Here is a 17,908-nt window from a genome sequence, read left to right as displayed (position 1 = left end):
TTTTAATGAAACAAGAGAAAGAGACAATAACCAAAGATAAAACAGATAATTTGGATTACATGAAACTGAACAGCTTCTTCACAGACAAAATTCATGTGCTTAGGATATGAAGGGAACTGGTCAAATGAAAAAAATTATTATATCAAATTTCTCTGAAAATTGTTTAGTACAAGATATATAAACAATATATCTATCTAAGATTAATAGTCATTCCCCAACAGATAAATGGTCAAAGGACTTCTCAAAAGGAGAACTGCAAAGTATTCATAGACACATAAAAAAATCCTCCAAATTACTAATTAGAGAAATGCAAGTCAAAATAACCCTGAGGTTTCCCCTTGCACCTTTCAAGTTCATTAAAATGCACACACACATTCACACACGCAATAGTAACAGTTTTACTGGAGGGTTGTGGAAGGATAGGCACACTTATTGTTGGTGGAACTGGGAGATTTGAAATAACATGACTAAAATAGCTATACCCTTTGAACCATCGACTCCATTATTGACCTTATACACCAAGGAAGTCTTTGATAAGAAAAGTCCCCACATACTCCATAGCACCACTTTTTGTCATATCAAAGATTAAGAAAAAATGTAGTTGCCCATCCAAGTGAAGTAAGCAGAGTGAAGGAAACAATACACAGAAACAATGTAAATAGAAAGAAAAACTACTCCCCAAAAAATCAAACTAAATGTAACAAAACTCTAAGAAGCAAGTAGGACTCAAAGAGCTATGAAAAGACACTACTTCTAATGTAATCAAGCAACAAGCATTTATTAAGCATCTACTCTCTGCCTGTACTAAGTGCTGGGGATTCAAATATAAAAATTAGAGTCCCTACCCTCGAAAACGTTATAGTAGAACAGAGGAGACAATATGTATGTAAATAAATACAAATTAAATGAAAGGGAAGTTAAGAGAGAACAGGGAAGCTGGCAATTATAGGGAAGCAGAAGGTGTTATATGGATTTTTTGAAGGAAATGATTTTAAGACGCAAAAATGAGGAGGTAGTGCATTCTGGGCATTGAGGACAGCCAGTGTAGTTTCAAAGATGTGAGATGGAATGCAATGCGTAAGGAACAGTATGTCTGGATTACCATGTGAAGGACAGTGAATAATGGACATATTGTTTCCAGGATATTTAAATGCCTATCAAAGGGGCTTATTTGATCCTAGAGGAAATAAGGAGCTAAATTAGTTTATTGAGTAAGAAAATGACATGATCGGATCTGAACTTTAGGAAAATCACTTTGGCAACTTTATAGAGGTTGAATTGGAGAGGGAAGATGCTTGAGGCTGCAAGACCAATTAGATGGCTGTTGTAATAGTGATAGTACAAAAAGGGTAAGAGCCTAAACTAGACTAGTGCTTATGTGTACACTAAGAGATGGACATAAGGGAGGGCATGAAGGTATAACCAAAAAGATTTGGTGACTGAGCAGATGTGTGGGGTAGAGGTGCATGAGGAATCAAAGATAATATCTGAAGGACTTGAAGGGTGATAACATCCCCAACAGAAATATAAAATGGGTGGGAAAGATAATGAGTTCAAATTCGGAAATGCAAATCCAATGAGATATTTGTAAAGTGCTTAGTAGTGTAGTAGGCGTTTAAAAAAGACTTATTGCTTTCCTCACCTCCTTCCCCTCCCCTGCTGAATTTGAGATGTCTACAACACATCCATTTTGAAGTATAGCCTGAGCCAAAGAAAGAAACAAAGATGAAATACAGAGAACGATTAGTGTAGAAGAAATAATAGAATGGAGAGTATTCAGATAAGGGTGGTCAATAACACTGAATCCTATGGAAAGAATTAGAAGTATGGGGTCTGAGAAATGGCCATCATTAGGCAATTAGCTGGTCAATTAATTTACAAGGAACTTTGGAGATCGATAAGTTCAGAATTCTGTATGAAAAAGGTGGAGAAACAAGTAAGAAAAAGCAAAAGGAGTATAGACAATTTCTTCGCAGAGTTTGTCTATGACAGAGAAGAGAAATATAGGCCAGTAGTTTTGGGGGATGGTAGGATCTATGAGGGATTTTTCTCCTTCCAAGGGGAAGTTGAGCGTGGAAAGTTGAGTAAGGAAAGAATCAAGTAGATAAGGAGAGATTGAAGGTTAGGGAAGGGGGCCTGGGGAGAAGGAAGATTATTATAGCACTGATCTGCTGGAAAAGATGGGAGTAAGTGTACATGTGGGGGGATTGCCCTTTGCAAAAAAAACCTCTTCATCAGAGCCAGGTCTAAAGGAAAATATAAAGAGGAAAACTTGCAAAGTTTTGAGACGTAGAGGAGAAGGATAATCTCACAGCAAATGCTCTCTTTTTTGACTAAAATATGAAGATCCTCCTCTGAGATGATGGGAATAGAGCAGACAGTATAGGAGGCTCATGGAGAAAAAAGATTTGGAATAATCCTTGTGAGGAATGGGATAGAGAATCAACCAGGAAAGAGTAAATGGATTTACTCTGTGGTAAAGACCTTGTTGAGATTCAACTAATTTGTACAGCACCCTATTGACTCATTTTCATTATTTCCTCTATCAACACATGAGTAGGAACAGAGGAAGCAAATTAAAGTGAGATTGGCACTCATCAAAGGATAAACATCAATGGGACAGGATTACAAGAAGTCCAAGAATAGAAGGCAGTATACAGTAGAAATGGTTAACTATAGGATCAAGATTGACAGGTAAGGAAAAATCAAACTAGATCAGGGATGATGGTGTGGGACAGTATGAAAGAACTGCAGGTTATGACACAATAGAAGCATCGCAGAGATTTTTGTTTCAATAATTAAAATGTAGTACTTGTGGTTGATGGCAAAATGAAGCATGTGACCATCCCTGTGCGCAGCTGACCTGGAGGGGAAGAGCAGGTCATAGGAAATAAGGTTGTGGAACTGGGAGGTTATGGCATTTGAGGAAACATAACTGTGCAAAATTATTTATAACAGCTCTTTGTGGTGGGAAACAGGAAACTAAGGGAATGAAATAATGAAATAAATTATGGTATAGGAATGTAATAGAACACTATTAGGCTATAAAAAATAAGGAAATAGACTATTTGGAAAAGATATAGAAAGACATGTGTGAACTGATAACATTTAGATAAGCAGAATAAGAACAATTTATACTATTATATTAGTATCTTATACTATTATACTATAGTATTATACAGTACAATAAAAAAATGAAAAACTTTGAAAACTGTAAATGACCATACATAATTCCAAAGGACCAAGGATAAAACATGCTATCAACCTCCTGAGGAGGTGATATACAGAATAAGACATTTTTTGGACATAGGCAATGAGGGCACATGATTTGTTTAACTATGCATATCTTTTGCAAAAATTTTGTTTTTCTTCTAATGGGGTGAGGAGTGAGAGGGAGAGAAAATAGGTTTCTATTCGTTAAAAAAAAAAGTTTATTTTAAAAAATAAGCACAAATATCAAGGTGAAGCAGCCTGCAAGACAGGTACTAATTTTTAAGAAAGAAAAGAAATTGATATGGGAAGGGGAGCAATAGAAAATCACTATTTGGATCTGGGTTGTGTAGTAAATTTGAATGGAGTTAAGCTCAAAGAAAGAAAGGTTGCTATGTGATACAGAAAAAGGGAGACTATGGAAAGGGAAGTGGAAAGAGAGAAAAGCAAGGCCAGTACACTAGAAGTTGAGTAGGAATATAGTGCCATCTGTGAAAGAGCCTGAAAGGATGAGCTCTAAATTAAGGGAAGTTTGTTGTCTATGGAATTAGAGTTCCAGAGGCACAGGTGAAGGAGCAGCCAAAGATGAGGAGGCTATGAGGTGTAGAGGCTGAGTTGGATGAGAATGAGAGAAGAAGAGGTTTAAGCTGAAGAGAAGAGGTGGTTTACTTTAGGTAGCCAATGTGGAGCTTGAGAAGGAAATTGAGGGTTGAGTTTGGACAAAGGACATAGAAGGTTGTGGAATATTACCTATCTCAGCTCTACCTGTGTACTCTAGGCTCTATTGAAAAGCTTTTGTTTTATCCCCATTTGAAATACAAAAGAAAATAAGTCTAGTGTTAAGAACTATTCTGAAAATATTATTTTTAAAGGGCTCTGTTTAAAAAAAATTCATAGCAGCAATGAATGCAATTTTGTTTAAAAATCCTTAAATGTCCAACAATAGAATAGCTATAATAAATTGTATTGCATTAGTGTTTTTGAATACTATGTAATAAAATTAAGACATGCAAGCATGAGTTGCTATGGAAACAGGATCTCTCTGCTGGTAGGCTCCTGGGTGAGATTTCCTTGCTGATCAGCTCTAGAGTGGGGCTTCACTACTAGTTGGCAATGGGGTCAAGGCCTAGCTGGTTGCTTGCTCTGGGATTGGGGTCGCTGGAGTAAGGCCTTGACTGCTCACTTGCCCAGGGGGCTGCTGGCTTGCTTCAGGCAGAGGCCTCCTGGTGGATTTCTCCAGGCTTGGGGCCATGCTGCAGGTCCTTTGCTGTGAGACTGACTGCTGTTGCTGCTGAATCTCGCTTCTTTCCTACCTCCTGCCTTGTTGGTAAGCTGCTTCCCTACTCCTAGATCAATTCTGAGGTAGTTTTAAAAAACTGAAAAATATATTATGAAATAATATTTAAACAGATCCAGCACATGAACATGTGAACATTCCCTCCTCTGTGACTCTTGTCCATATGCCCCAGTAAGTCTCCCAGAGGGGTCCAACAAATATGCTTTAGGTTGTTTTCCATTTCTTTCCATTTTCCATTACTTTGGTAGCTCAAAGATAAGGCAGAGATTTGAAAAAAGCAGAGCCCAAAGAATGGAGCACACACTGTGACCAGATAAAATGATAAGTGATTAAGAATGAACAAAGAGATTTCTGGTACCAAGCTGGTGAAGTAAGGAAGGAATCCTTGGAAGCCCTCCCAAATTCTGCTCCAAACAAATAGGAAACCACTTCAGAATTAAAGCCAGCAGTCCCCTAGGCAAGTGAGCAGTCTGCATTGTGCAGCAAGGCCCCTCCTTCAGGGACCCCACCACCCCCAAAACAAACAGCCAACTAGACATAGACCCCATTACTGACCAGTAGTGAACCCCACTCGAGAGCTGACCAACAGCAAGACCCCACCCCTGAGTCTACCAACAGAGAGACCTTGTTTCCACAGCAACCAAAGAGCAAGGTCCTACCCCCATAGCACTTTAGCAATTAAATCCTACACCCAGGGGAGGCCAACAGGGAGGCCCACCTCCCCCTAGTACAAGCTAGAAGGTAAGTTTACCCTCCAGAGAAAGCAAGCAGCTGAGCCCTGAAGACCAGTAAGACCTTGGGACAGTGCAAGACCAGAGCCCAACTTTCACATAAGAATACGAAGTCACAAAGAAAGTAGGAAAAAATTTGCATAAATAAATAAAAAGCTTGACTATCAGAAGTTACTGTGGTGATAGTATGGTGATCGTGCAATCAAGGCATACATTTAGAAGAGGACAACAGGGTCCAAATGGCTGCATGTGAAGCCTCAAAGAAAAAATGTAATTTGGTCTCATTTTCAAAAATAATTCCTGATGGAGCTTTAAGAAGGTTTTAAAAAGCAAATTAGAGAAGCAGAAGAAAACTTGGGAAAAGAGAATAATGTAAGAGAATGATGGAAAAGAATTAATAGCATGGGAAAAAATACACAAAAAATTGCCAAAGAAAATAATTCCCTAAAAATATTGAATTGGTCAAATGGAAAAGGAAGTAAAAAAGTTCATTGAAGAAATAATTCCTTAAAAATTAGAATTAAACAAGTGGAAACTAATGGCTCTATGAGATATCAAGATACAATAAAACAAAACCAAAAAAGTAAAAAACATAGAAGGAAATGTAAAATTTCTCATGGGAAAAACAACTGACCTAGAAAATAGATATAGCAGACCTCTGGCATGATTTAGACATAATGGGTGACATCATAAACAAATGAGAACGAAAAGTACTCCGTCTGTCAGATCTATGGGGAGGGAATGAATTCATGACCAAGTAAGAGATAAAGAGCACTACAAAATGCAAAATAGATAACTTAGATTATATTAAGTTAAAAGTACAAACAAAACTAATGTAACCAACATTAGAGGGAAAGCAGAAAGATGGAAAACAATCTTTATAGCAAGAATCTCTGATAAAGGCCTCATTTCTCAAATAAATAGAGAACTGAATCAAATTTACAAGAATGCAAGTCATACTATAATTAATACATGGTCAAAAGATACAAACAGGCAATTTTCAGATGAAGAACTCAAAACTGTCCTTAAGTATACGAAAAAGTGCTTTAAATCACTTTTGATTAGAGAAATGCAAATTAAAACACTTTGAGAAACCAACTCACACCTATCAGATTGGTTAATATCGGCTAATAAAAATCATATGATTTCTGTTGGCTTTGTTATTGATATGGTCAATTATGCTGAGAATTTTCCTAATATTGATCTAGCCCTGAATTCATAAATCTCAGCTGGTGAGATCATGGTGCATGATCCTTGTGATATATTGTTGTAATCTCTTTACTAATATTTTATTTAAATTTTTTGCATCAATTTTCATTAGGAAAATTGATCTTTAATATTCTTTCTCTGTTTTGGCTCTTCCTGGTTTAGGTATGAGTACCATATTTGTGTCATAAAAGGAATTTGGTAGGACTATATCTTTGCCTGTTTTTCCAAATAGTTTATATAGTATTGGGATTAATTGTTCATTGAATATTTCATAGAATTTGCTTGTGAATCCATCTGCTTCTGGGGATTTTGCTTAGGAAATTCACTGATGACTTGTTCATTTTTTTTCTATGATTGGGTTAAGTGTTTTATTTCTTCTGTTAATCTGGTAATATATTATTGTAGATATTCATCCACTTCATTTAGATTGTCAAATTTATTGGCATATAATTAGGCAAAATAGATCTTGACAATTGTCTTAATTTCCTCTTCATTGGTGGCAAATTCACACCTTTCATTTTTGATATTAGCAATTTGATTTTCTTCTTTCCTTTTCTTAATCAAATTAATCAATGGTTTATCTATCTTACTGTTTTTTTCATAAAATAAGCTTCTAGTTTTATTTATTCAATGGATTTCTTTTCATTTTATTAATCTCTCTTTCAATTTCCAAGATTTCAAATTTGGTGTTTAATTGGGGATTTTTAATTTGTTCTCTGTTTTTCAGTTGCTTGCCCAATTCATTAATCTGATTTTTTTTCTATTTTATTGATGTGAGCAATTAGAGAGAAATTTTCCTCCAAGCACTGCTTTCACTGCATCCCTTAAATTCTGATACGTTGTCTCACTGCTCTCATTTTCTTTGATAAAAGTAGTGATTGTTTCCATGATCTGTTTTTTGACCCACTTGACTTTTTTAGGTTTCAGTTGTTAAATTTCTAATTAATTTTTAATTTCTCTCTCCATTGTCCATTATTGAATGTAATTTTTATTGCATTATGATCTGAAAGGGGTGTGTTTACTATTTCTGCTTTTCTATACTTGCTTGTGAGGTTTTTATGTTCCCACTCCTTAGAAAAAGGTATATTCTTTCTATTCACATTCAATTTTCAATGAAAATTATTTACTTGATATTTTAATGGGAAGAGGTAACATAAGATCTTCTATTGTATAGGACTTTTTTTGACTTTTTGCAATTAATAAGAAGTTTCATAAGCAACTAAATATTTTTCATTGACAGTAACAAATTTCTCAAAACATGTTTGAAGATTTTAAAAGTTGTTCATAATATTCCTTTTTTATTATAGCATGCTGCATGCTTGGCATTAAGATATCATTTTATTTTTATTTTTATTTTTTTTTAATTTTTTTATTTTTTTTAATGTTTAACAATCACTGCCATACAATTGCGATTTTATCCCTCCCCACCCACCCCCCACTACCTCCCTCCCTCCCCACGACTGCATACAATTCTGTATAGATTCTACATATACTTTCCTATTGAGTATATTTTCACTATAGTCATGCTGTGTAGTCAGACTAAGATAAATGAAAGAATCCGTATAACAAATCAGAACATGATACACAAACAGATACACATACACAAACATGATCTGCTACATTATGTGAGTGACTTCCATATTTCTCTCTCTGAGTGTGGAAGGCATTTTGCCTTGAGGTCCACCATTGGGATTTTTTTTTTTTTTTCAGAAGTTCTTGTGTTATTACAAAAATCTAAGTCTACCAGAAAAAACTCTCACACACTGTGGTCGTTGCTGTGCACAAAGTTCTCCTGGTTCTGCTCCTTTCACTCAGCATCAGGTCATATAAGTACTTCCAGGCCTCTCTGAAGTCTTCTTGTTCATCATTTCTTATGGCACAATAGTACTCCATTACATTCATATACCATAATTTATTCAGCCATTCCCCAATTGATGGACATCCCCTTGACTTCCAGTTTTTGGCAACTACATAGAGTGCTGCTATAAATATTTTTGTACATGTGGGACCCTTTCCCATTTTCATGATCTCTTGGGGATATAGTCCTAGTAGTGATATTGCTGGGTCAAAGGGTATGCACATTTTTGTAGCCCTTTGGGCATAGTTCCAAATTGCTCTCCAGAATGGTTGGATGCGCTCACAGCTCCACCAACAATGAATTAGTGTTCCAACTCTCCCACATCCTCTCCAGCATTTATCATTTTCTTGTTCTGTCATGTTTGCCAGTCTTATAGGTGTGATGTGGTACCTCAGAGTTGTTTTGATTTTCATCTCTCTAACCAATAGTGATTTAGAGCATTTTTTCATATGATTATAGATAGCTTTAATTTCTTCCTCTGAAAATTGCCTGTTCATATCCTTTGACCATTTATCAATTGGGGAATGACTTGTATGATTATACATTTGGGTCAGTTCTCTATATATTCTAGAAATGAGGCCTTTATCCCCGAGCTTAGCTGTAAAAATTTTTTCCCAATTTACTACATCCCTCCGGATTTTGGTTGCATTGGGTTTGGTTGTGCAAAAACTTCTCAGTTTAATGTACTGAAAGTTATCCATTTTGCATTTCATAATGCATTCTATCTCTCCTTTAGTAAAGAATTCTTCCCTTCTCCATAGATCTGATAAATACACTATTCCTTGCTTCTCCAGTTTGTTCATGGTATCAATCTTTATACCTAAATCATGTACCCATTTGGACTTTATTCTTGTGTACGGTGTCAGGTATGGGTCTATGCCTAATTTCCGCCACACTGTTATCCAGTTTTCCCAGCAATTTTTGTCAAACAATGGGTTCTTGTCCCAGAAGCTGGGGTCCTTGGGTTTATCAAACAGAAGGTTGCTATATTCCTTGCCTACTGCATCTTGAGTGCCAAGTCTATTCCACTTGTCTACCTCTCTGTTTCTTAGCCAATACCAAGTGGTTTTGATAATTGCTGCTTTATAGTACAGTTTAAGGTCTGGTAGCGCTAGGCCACCTTCCCAAGCATTTCTTTTCATTAGTCCCTTTGATATTCTGGACCTTTTGTTTTTCCAAATGAATTTTGATATTATTTTATCCAGCTCTAGAAAGTAATTGTCTGATAGTTTAATTGGTATGGCACTAAATAAGTATATTAATTTGGGTAGAATTGTCATTTTTATTATATTAGCACAGCCTACCCATGAGCAACTAATGTTTTTCCACTTACTTAAATCTGAGTTTATTTGTGCAAAAAGTGTCTTGTAATTGTGTTCATATAGTCCCTGGGTTTGTTTTGGCAGGTAGACTCCTAAGTATTTTATACTGTCTGCCCTAACTTTAAATGGGATTTCTCTTTCTATCTCTTGCTGTTGAACTTTGTTGCTAATATATAGGAATGCAGAGGATTTGTGTGGGTTTATTTTGTACCCTGCAACTTTGCCAAAGTTGTTTATTAATTCAAGTAATTTTTTACTTGAATCTCTGGGATTCTCTAGGTAAATCATCATATCATCTGCAAAGAGTGATAACTTAGTTTCTTCTTTGGCTATTCTAATTCCTTGAATATCTTTATCTTGTCTAATTGCTACAGCTAACATTTCTAGTACCATATTGAATAATAGTGGTGATAATGGACAACCTTGTTTCACCCCTGATCTTATTGGGAATGCATCTAGCTTATCCCCATTGCATATAATGCTTGCTGAAGGTTTTAGATAGATACTGCTTATTATTTTATGGAAAGTTCCCTTTATTCCTACATTCTCCAATGTTTTTAGTAGGAATGGATGTTGTATTTTGTCAAAAGCTTTTTCTGCATCTATTGAGATAATCATGTGGTTTTTGTTAGCTTTGTTGTTGATGTGGTCGATAATGCTAATAGTTTTCCTAATATTGAACCAGCCCTGTAGTCCTGGTATGAACCCTACCTGATCATAATGTATTAATCTCGTGATAAGATGCTGTATTCGTTTTGCTAAAATCTTATTTAAAATTTTTGCATCTATATTCATTAGGGAAATTGGTCTATAATTTTCTTTCTCTGTTTTGTCTCTTCCTGGTTTGGGTATCAAAACCATATTTGTATCATAGAAAGAATTTGGGAGGACTCCTTCTTCCCCAATTTTCAAGAATAGTGTATGTAGTATTGGAATTAACTGTTCTTTAAATGTTTGATAGAATTCACTTGTGAATCCATCTGGCCCTGGAGATTTTTTCCTAGGGAGTTCATTGATGGCTTGTTCAATTTCTTTTTCTGAGATGGGGTTGTTTAAGTATTCAACTTCCTCTTCTGTTAATCTGGGCAATTTGTATTTTTTAAAATATTCATCCATCTCGTTTAGATTGTCGAATTTGTGGGCATAAAGTTGGGCAAAGTAGTTTCTAATTATTGTTTTAATTTCCTCCTCATTGGAGGTGAGTTCACCCCTTTCATTTTTAATGTTAGTAATTTGGTTTTCTTCTTTCTTTTTTTTGATCAGATTAACCAAAGGTTTATCAATTTTATTAGTTTTTTCATAAAACCAACTATTGGTTTTATTTATTAATTCAATAGTTTTCTTTATTTCAATTTTATTAATCTCTCCTTTGGTTTTCAGTATTTCTAATTTGGTATTTACTTGGGGATTTTCAATTTGTTCTTTTTCTAGCTTTTTCAACTGCAAGCCTAAGTCATTGATCTCCTCTTTCTCTATTTTATTTATGTAAGCATTCAGAGATATAAAACTTCCCCTAATAACTGCTTTTGCAGTGTCCCATAAGTTTTGGTACGTTGTCTCACTATTGTCATTCTCTTGAATGAAGTTGTTGATTGTTTCTATGATTTCTTCTTTAACCCAATCCTTCTTTAGAATTAGATTATTTAGTTTCCAATTGATTTTTGGTTTCTCTTTCCATGGCCTTTTATTACATGTAATTTTTAATGCATTATGATCTGAAAAGGATGCATTGATTATCTCTACCTTTCTGCACTGGATTGTGAGATTTTTATGTCCTAGTACATGGTCAATTTTTGTAAATGTTCCATGTACCGCTGAGAAAAAGGTATATTCCTTTCTATTCCCATTTAATTTTCTCCAAAGATCTATCATATCTACCTTATCCAGAGTTTTATTTACCTCCTTAACCTCTTTCTTGTTTATTTTAAGGTTGGATTTATCGAGTTCAGAGAGGGGGAGGTTGAGGTCCCCCACTAGTATAGTTTTGCTATCAATTTCTTCCTTCAACTCCCCCAACCTCTCCTCTAAGAATCTGGATGCTATACCACTTGGAGCATACATGTTTAGTAATGATATTGCTTCATTGTCTATGGTGCCTTTTAGTAGGATATAGTTTCTATCCTTATCCCTTTTGATTAGATCTATTTCTGCTTTTGCTTTGTCTGAGATTAGGATTGCTACTCCTGCCTTTCTTACATGAGCTGAAGCACAATATATTCTGCTCCATCCTTTGACCTTTATCCTATGTGTATCCCCCCGTTTCAAATGTGTTTCTTGTAAGCAGCATATTGTTGGATTATGGCTTTTAATCCATTCTGCTATCCGTCTCCGTTTTATGGGAGAGTTCATCCCATTCACATTCACAGTTATGATTACAATCTGTGTATTTCCCTCCACCCTCTTTCCCACCATTTGTGCTTTTAACTCTCCCGTCTCCCTTCCCCTCCTCAATAGTATTCACTTTTCTCCCCCTCCTCCTGCCGCCTTCCCCTCCTTCTTTTAGCCCCCCTCCCTTTTACTCCCCTTTACTCTTATTGCTTCTTTCCTCCCTTTTAGCCACCCTCCCCTTTCTTCCCCCTTCCCCTCCTACTACCTATAGAGCTAGTTAGGATTATCTGCTTAAGGTTATTGTTCCCTCCTTTGAACAAATCAGATGAGAGTACCTCTCAAACAATGCTCATCTCCCTCCCCTCCTTCCCTCTACTATGGTTTTGTACTTCTTCCTGTGATGTAATTTGCCATTTTCTGCTTCCCCCTTTCCACACCTCCTATTACATTCCCTTCTCATACTTAAATCATATTTTTGCCATGATATCATTTACTTTATGCCCGTTCCCTCAACATATATCCCTTTTATCATAATAGCTGCACAGTTCTCAAGATTAACAGGTATCATCTTCCCTTACAGGGAGGTAAACAGATTGCCCTAATTGAGTTGCAAGTTTTTGTTTTTGTTTTTTCCCCTCTGTTTACCTTTTTATGATTCTCTGGAGACCTGCATTTGAAGATCAAATTGTCTATTGAGTTCTGGTGTTTTGGTCAGGAATCTCTGGAAATCCCTTATTTCGTTGAATGACTTTCTCCTTGCCTGAAATGTTATGCTGAACTTTGCTGGGTAGTTGATCCTCGGTTGGAGTCCCAACTCCTTTGCCTTACGGAATATTGGGTTCCAATTCTTTCGATCTTTTAATGTAGAAGCTGCAAGGTCCTGTGTGATCCTGACTGTGTGACCTTGATATTTAAATTGTTTCTTTCTGGCTGCTTGTAGTATTTTCTCCTTCACTTGATAGCTCTGGAATTTGGCAACTATATTTCTTGGGGTTTTGAGTTTGGGATCCCTTTCCGGTGGGGAACGGTGGATTCTTTCGATGACTATTTTGCCCTCTGAGTCTAGTACTTCTGGGCAGTTTTCCTTGATGATTTCCTGGAAGATATTGTCCAGACTCTTTTCTTCATCATGGGTTTCTGGCAGGCCAATAATTCTTAGATTTTCTCTCCTGGATCTATTTTCCAGGTCAGTTGTTTTTCCAATTAAATATTTTAGATTTTCTTCTATCTTTTCATTCTTTAGATTTTGTTTGACTGATTCTTGTTGCCTCATTGAGTCATTAGTTTCTACTTGCCCAATTCTAATCTTGATCGTATTGTTTTCTTCAGTTAGCTTTCGCATCTCCTTTTCCATCTGGCCAATTTTTCCCTTTAAGGAGCTATTTTCTCCATTTAATTTTTGTACTTCTTTTTCCATTCGACCAATTTTCCCAGTTAGGTTTTGGGTTTCCTTTTCCATCTGATCAATTTTCCCTATTAGGTTTTGAGTTTCCTTTTCCGTTTGATTAACTCTTCCTTTTAGGGAATTATTCTCTCCAGTTAATTTTTGAACTTCCTTTTCCATTTCTTCAATTTTCTTTTTCAGATTGATGTTCTCATCAGTGAATTCTTTTTTTATGGTTTTAAAATCATTGGCCAGTTTTTCTTTTATATCCTTCTTCAGACGTTCCAGGTAATCTAGTTGTGCTTGCGAGAAATTCATAGTCCCATCTGAGGTTTCAGATGGAAGTACAGTCTCAGCTCTGACCTCTTTGGTGTTTGTGTTTTGGTCCTTATCCCCATAGAAAGATTCTATGGTTTTTTCACTTTTCGTCTGCTTTTTCCGATTCATGATGTTGGCTGAGTGTTGTAGCTTTTGGTTCTTTCAGTCAGAAGATACAGATCTTTTAAGTTGAGTTGATGTTTGTCTAGGCTAAAAGCAGGCTTTTTTTTGTTATTGTTGTTTCCCAGATCAACCCTGGGTTTAGCTTGATAGGTGTGTGGGAGGTGTGGTCTGGTCTCAGGATATCTCCTCAGCTGGCCTGAGGCAAAGGCAAGGTCCGGGGGATGGTGATTCCAGCTTCCCTATTGTCTTCCCTTTTCCCCTGGAGGGCTGGGGCACGCCTAGAGGCTAATGCGTGTTCCCGCCCCTCCTGGGGCTCGTCTCCCCCGCTGCGGCTTGCTTGGGTCTCAGTGCGAATTTTTCTCTGCCCTGGGTCGTCTGTCCCTCCAGATAGCCTCCACCACGGTAGGAAGAATCCCCCTTTGCCACCTCTCCAGCCTCTGGTGTTATGAGACCCCCCGCCCCCTTCTGCTGCTCCCACTGATCCAGGATCAATCTGGGGAAGAATTTTATGGTTCCCTCACGGTCATCGGGGGGGAGGGGAGAGCACTTACTGATCACTCCGGCATCCCAGCTCCTGGATGTTCAAGTAGTGACCCACTGAAATCCCGTCTTTAGGCTGAAGATTTCAAAGGCTGTTGCGCTGATATCGTTGGCTCGGCCTGGCTTATCTCCTGCTCCGCTGGTCTCGCCCGCCACTCTCGGGCCCCTTGGGTCGCCTCCGCCCTGCCGTGCCGACCGCGCTGCGCTGTGCGCCGGGGTCTTACCCCCGCGGAACAGATCCCTCCCGTGGACCCCCCAGTCCAGCCTGGGCTCCGAATCTGTCAAAGTCCGTCTCCCACTGGATTCTACACCTCCAGAGTCTGGTCAGACTCTCCCCCCAGATATATCCAGAGGAGTTTCTCCAGGAGCTTAGGTGAGTCTTTGCTTTCACTCCGCCATCTTGGCTCCGCCCCCCAAGATATCATTTTAGTTTGGCTGGCTTCATGCTCTCTACAGCCAAAACTTCATTACAAATTAAGCAAAGAGGTTTTTCCACGTTGTCATCATTATTGGAAGTAAATCCTTATTGCAAAAATGATTCAATGTATTTTCTTATCAATTTAGTTGTACTGCAGACTGTAAGTAAAAACTCTGATGCATTGTCATCAGTATTTTTATCTCTTCTGTCTAAATTTAACCCCTTATTCATAAGCAAAAGTAATTGTCCTAAAAAATAAATGTTGCTAATAATTTCTCAAACAAATACTAGCTTTAATTTAGGAAAGTACATTTGTCTGTGCTTAATTTAAAAAACTAGTGTTCACAAATACAGCAGTGATGGTGGAGAAATATTATTAAAGGATTTTTGTCTTTATTTGCTTCAAACACATGTTTCTGTGAAGGAAGGAGATAACAGCACTTCTTCAAATTAAACGTTTTAACACAATACAATCCAAAGGAATACCAATTTGATACTTACATGCTGAGGAATGATGGTAGGAAAATAATAATTTTAAATTAAAAATTAATTAATTTCCAATATATTATTTTCCATAATTATTAAAAGTCTTTATTTTCCGTAGTTAAACTATTATATTTCTATGAGAGCAGAAACTTTGTATGTTTCTGCAACTCATAATACACAACAATTTCAAATTTAAGGGGAGGTGTTTCTGGCAGCCTTCTTTGGCATTGCATGGCATGATGACATGTACATTGCAAGGTATGCATGTTGTGTGTTCAGAATCAAGGCTGCGGAGAAGTTGTGCGATGCAACATGGGCAAGCACTGCCAGAAACACCTCAGATTCATTATGCATTTGACTTTTTATTTATTTTTGGTCATTGTGTGTTCAGAAAACTTTTACTGTTGCCAAATTTTTCACAACCCCCACATTCATTTATATGACTCAGTGTGGGTCACAACCAACAGTTCTAGTACATGATAAACTCAAAGATGCACACTTTTGGAACAAAGACTCATTATTTGACAAAAACTGCTAGAAAAACTAGAAAACAATATAATACAAACTAGGTTTGGATCAACATCTTACACCATATAGTAAGATAAGGTCAAAATGATTACATGATTTACATAAAATGTGATGCTATAACCAAATTAAAAGAGCATAGAATAGTTTATCTGTCATATTTATGGGTATGAGAAAAATTAGGACCAAAGAAATTATAAAGATATTTACAAAATGTAAAATAAATCATTTTGATGATACAAAATTTAGAAGTTTTTGCACAAATAAAACAATGCAACCAAAATTATAAGGAAAACAGAGGGGGGGAATTTTTGTTACAAGTATCTCTGACAAAGGTTTCATTTATCAAAAATATAGAGAACAGAGTCAAATTTATAAAAATAGAAGTCCTTCCACAATTGATAAATGGTCAAAGGATATGAAAAGGCAGTTTTCAAAAAAGAAATTAATGCTATCTAGAGTCATATGAAAAAAATCTTCTAAATTGTTATTGATCAGAGAAATGCAAATTAAAACAACTCTGAAGTACCCCCTTACATCTTTCAGATTGGCTAATATGACCAAAAAAAGGAAAATGTTGGATGTTGGAGGGGATATGGGACACTAATGTGCTTTGTGAACTGTGAATAGATTCAACCATTCTGGAGAGCAATTAGGAACCATGCCGAAAGAGCTATGAAACTGTCCATACCCTTTGATTCAGCAGCAACACTTCTAGGTCTATATCCCAAAGATATCCAAGAAAAGGGGAAAGGATGTACTTGTACAAAAATATTTATAGCAGCTCTCTTTGTGGTGGCTAAGAATCAGAGATCAAAGGGATGCCCATAGATTGGGGAATGGCTAAACAAGTTATAGTATATGATTATAATGGAATATTATTGTACTGTAAGAAATGAGAAGCAGGAAGATTTCAGAGAACCTGGAAAGACTTTCATGCACTGATACATAATGGAGTGAATAGAAGCAAGAGATGGCTGTACACAGTAACAGCAATATTGTTCGATGAAGAATTGTTAATGACTTAGCTATTCTCAGCAATACAATAATCCAAGACAATCCCAAAGGAGTAATGATGAAGTACACTATCCTTCTCCATAAAAAATAACTGATATTGATCGAGTACAGACTGAAGCATGCTATTTTTCACTTTTTTTATTCTTGTACAAAAATGACTAATATGGAAATGTTTTACCTAATTGCACATGTATAACCTACATCTGATTGCTTACCATCTCAGGAGGGGATCTCAGGGAAGGGAGACAGGGATAGAATTTGGAACTTAAAACTTTAAATAAAAATGTTAAAATGGGAAGAAAAAAGAATAAAGTTATAAAAAAATGAACAAAGAATCTTGACCAAATCACTGAAAAATGATCATACTTTATGCCTTGAAATTAATTCATTTCAATGCAAATAGTTGCTAAATGAGCTTATTTGATTGTTTTTATGTTCAGATTTGTTTTTAGTAAAAACTTTTTTTATAAAGAAAAATAAGTCATATGGTACTATCTCCCTTTTGGAAATTGGAGACAGGTCAGTGAAACAATGGGTAACAGCAGTAAAATGAAAACCCACAAGTACTGGCAAAGGCTCTAGAAGGAATGCCCACATGTTGCTTCTGGGATCCTTTATCCTCCATAGAGCCCACATCTAATGGATGTGAACAGGGTAGACAACCCATATCATAATTCTCTCTGTCTCACTGCATGTCCATCTTCAGGTCTAACTAAAAACTCAACATCTCCTAAGTGACCTTGGAAACAACAGCTAAGCTTAATTTGTGAATTATGAGGAAACTCCTAGAGGATAAAGTTAACTTAAAATACTGTATTTATTTATTTATTTTTTTTTTTTGCTGCAGCAGAATGTTAGAGGACCTCAAGTGTAAGGTCATGGAAAATTCCCTAGTGTTAGTATGAGCTTCATGATAGCATAGTCAGTAAAGTGTGGATTTGGATAATTTGGAGGGGAGAACACAAATAGTATGTACAGCAAAATTTATGGTAATAGAAAACTGGGAGAAATAGCTAACGCATTGGACAACAGAGTCAGAACTCTAAAATATCTTAATGGGCTAGAACATTGGATTACTTGGAATTCAAAGCCTTCATTACCTAGCCCTTTCCTACAAAGGGTAGGGGGAGGAAAGAAAGAAG

At 36.5% G+C, this 17,908-nt stretch overlaps 1 long non-coding RNA gene across 1 annotated transcript in view; it reads right to left on the bottom strand.

Moving 5' to 3' along the window:
• LOC140523886 (uncharacterized) overlaps positions 1-17,908 on the bottom strand; it is a 150,820-nt gene that overhangs the window by 41,319 nt on the left and 91,593 nt on the right. The window lies entirely within an intron of this gene.

Source organism: Notamacropus eugenii, chromosome 1 (genome assembly GCF_028372415.1).
Source record: "Notamacropus eugenii isolate mMacEug1 chromosome 1, mMacEug1.pri_v2, whole genome shotgun sequence".
Classification (NCBI taxonomy): domain Eukaryota; kingdom Metazoa; phylum Chordata; class Mammalia; order Diprotodontia; family Macropodidae; genus Notamacropus; species Notamacropus eugenii.
Note: the sequence above shows the minus strand (reverse complement) of the source record. Positions and strands in the feature narration are given on the sequence as shown.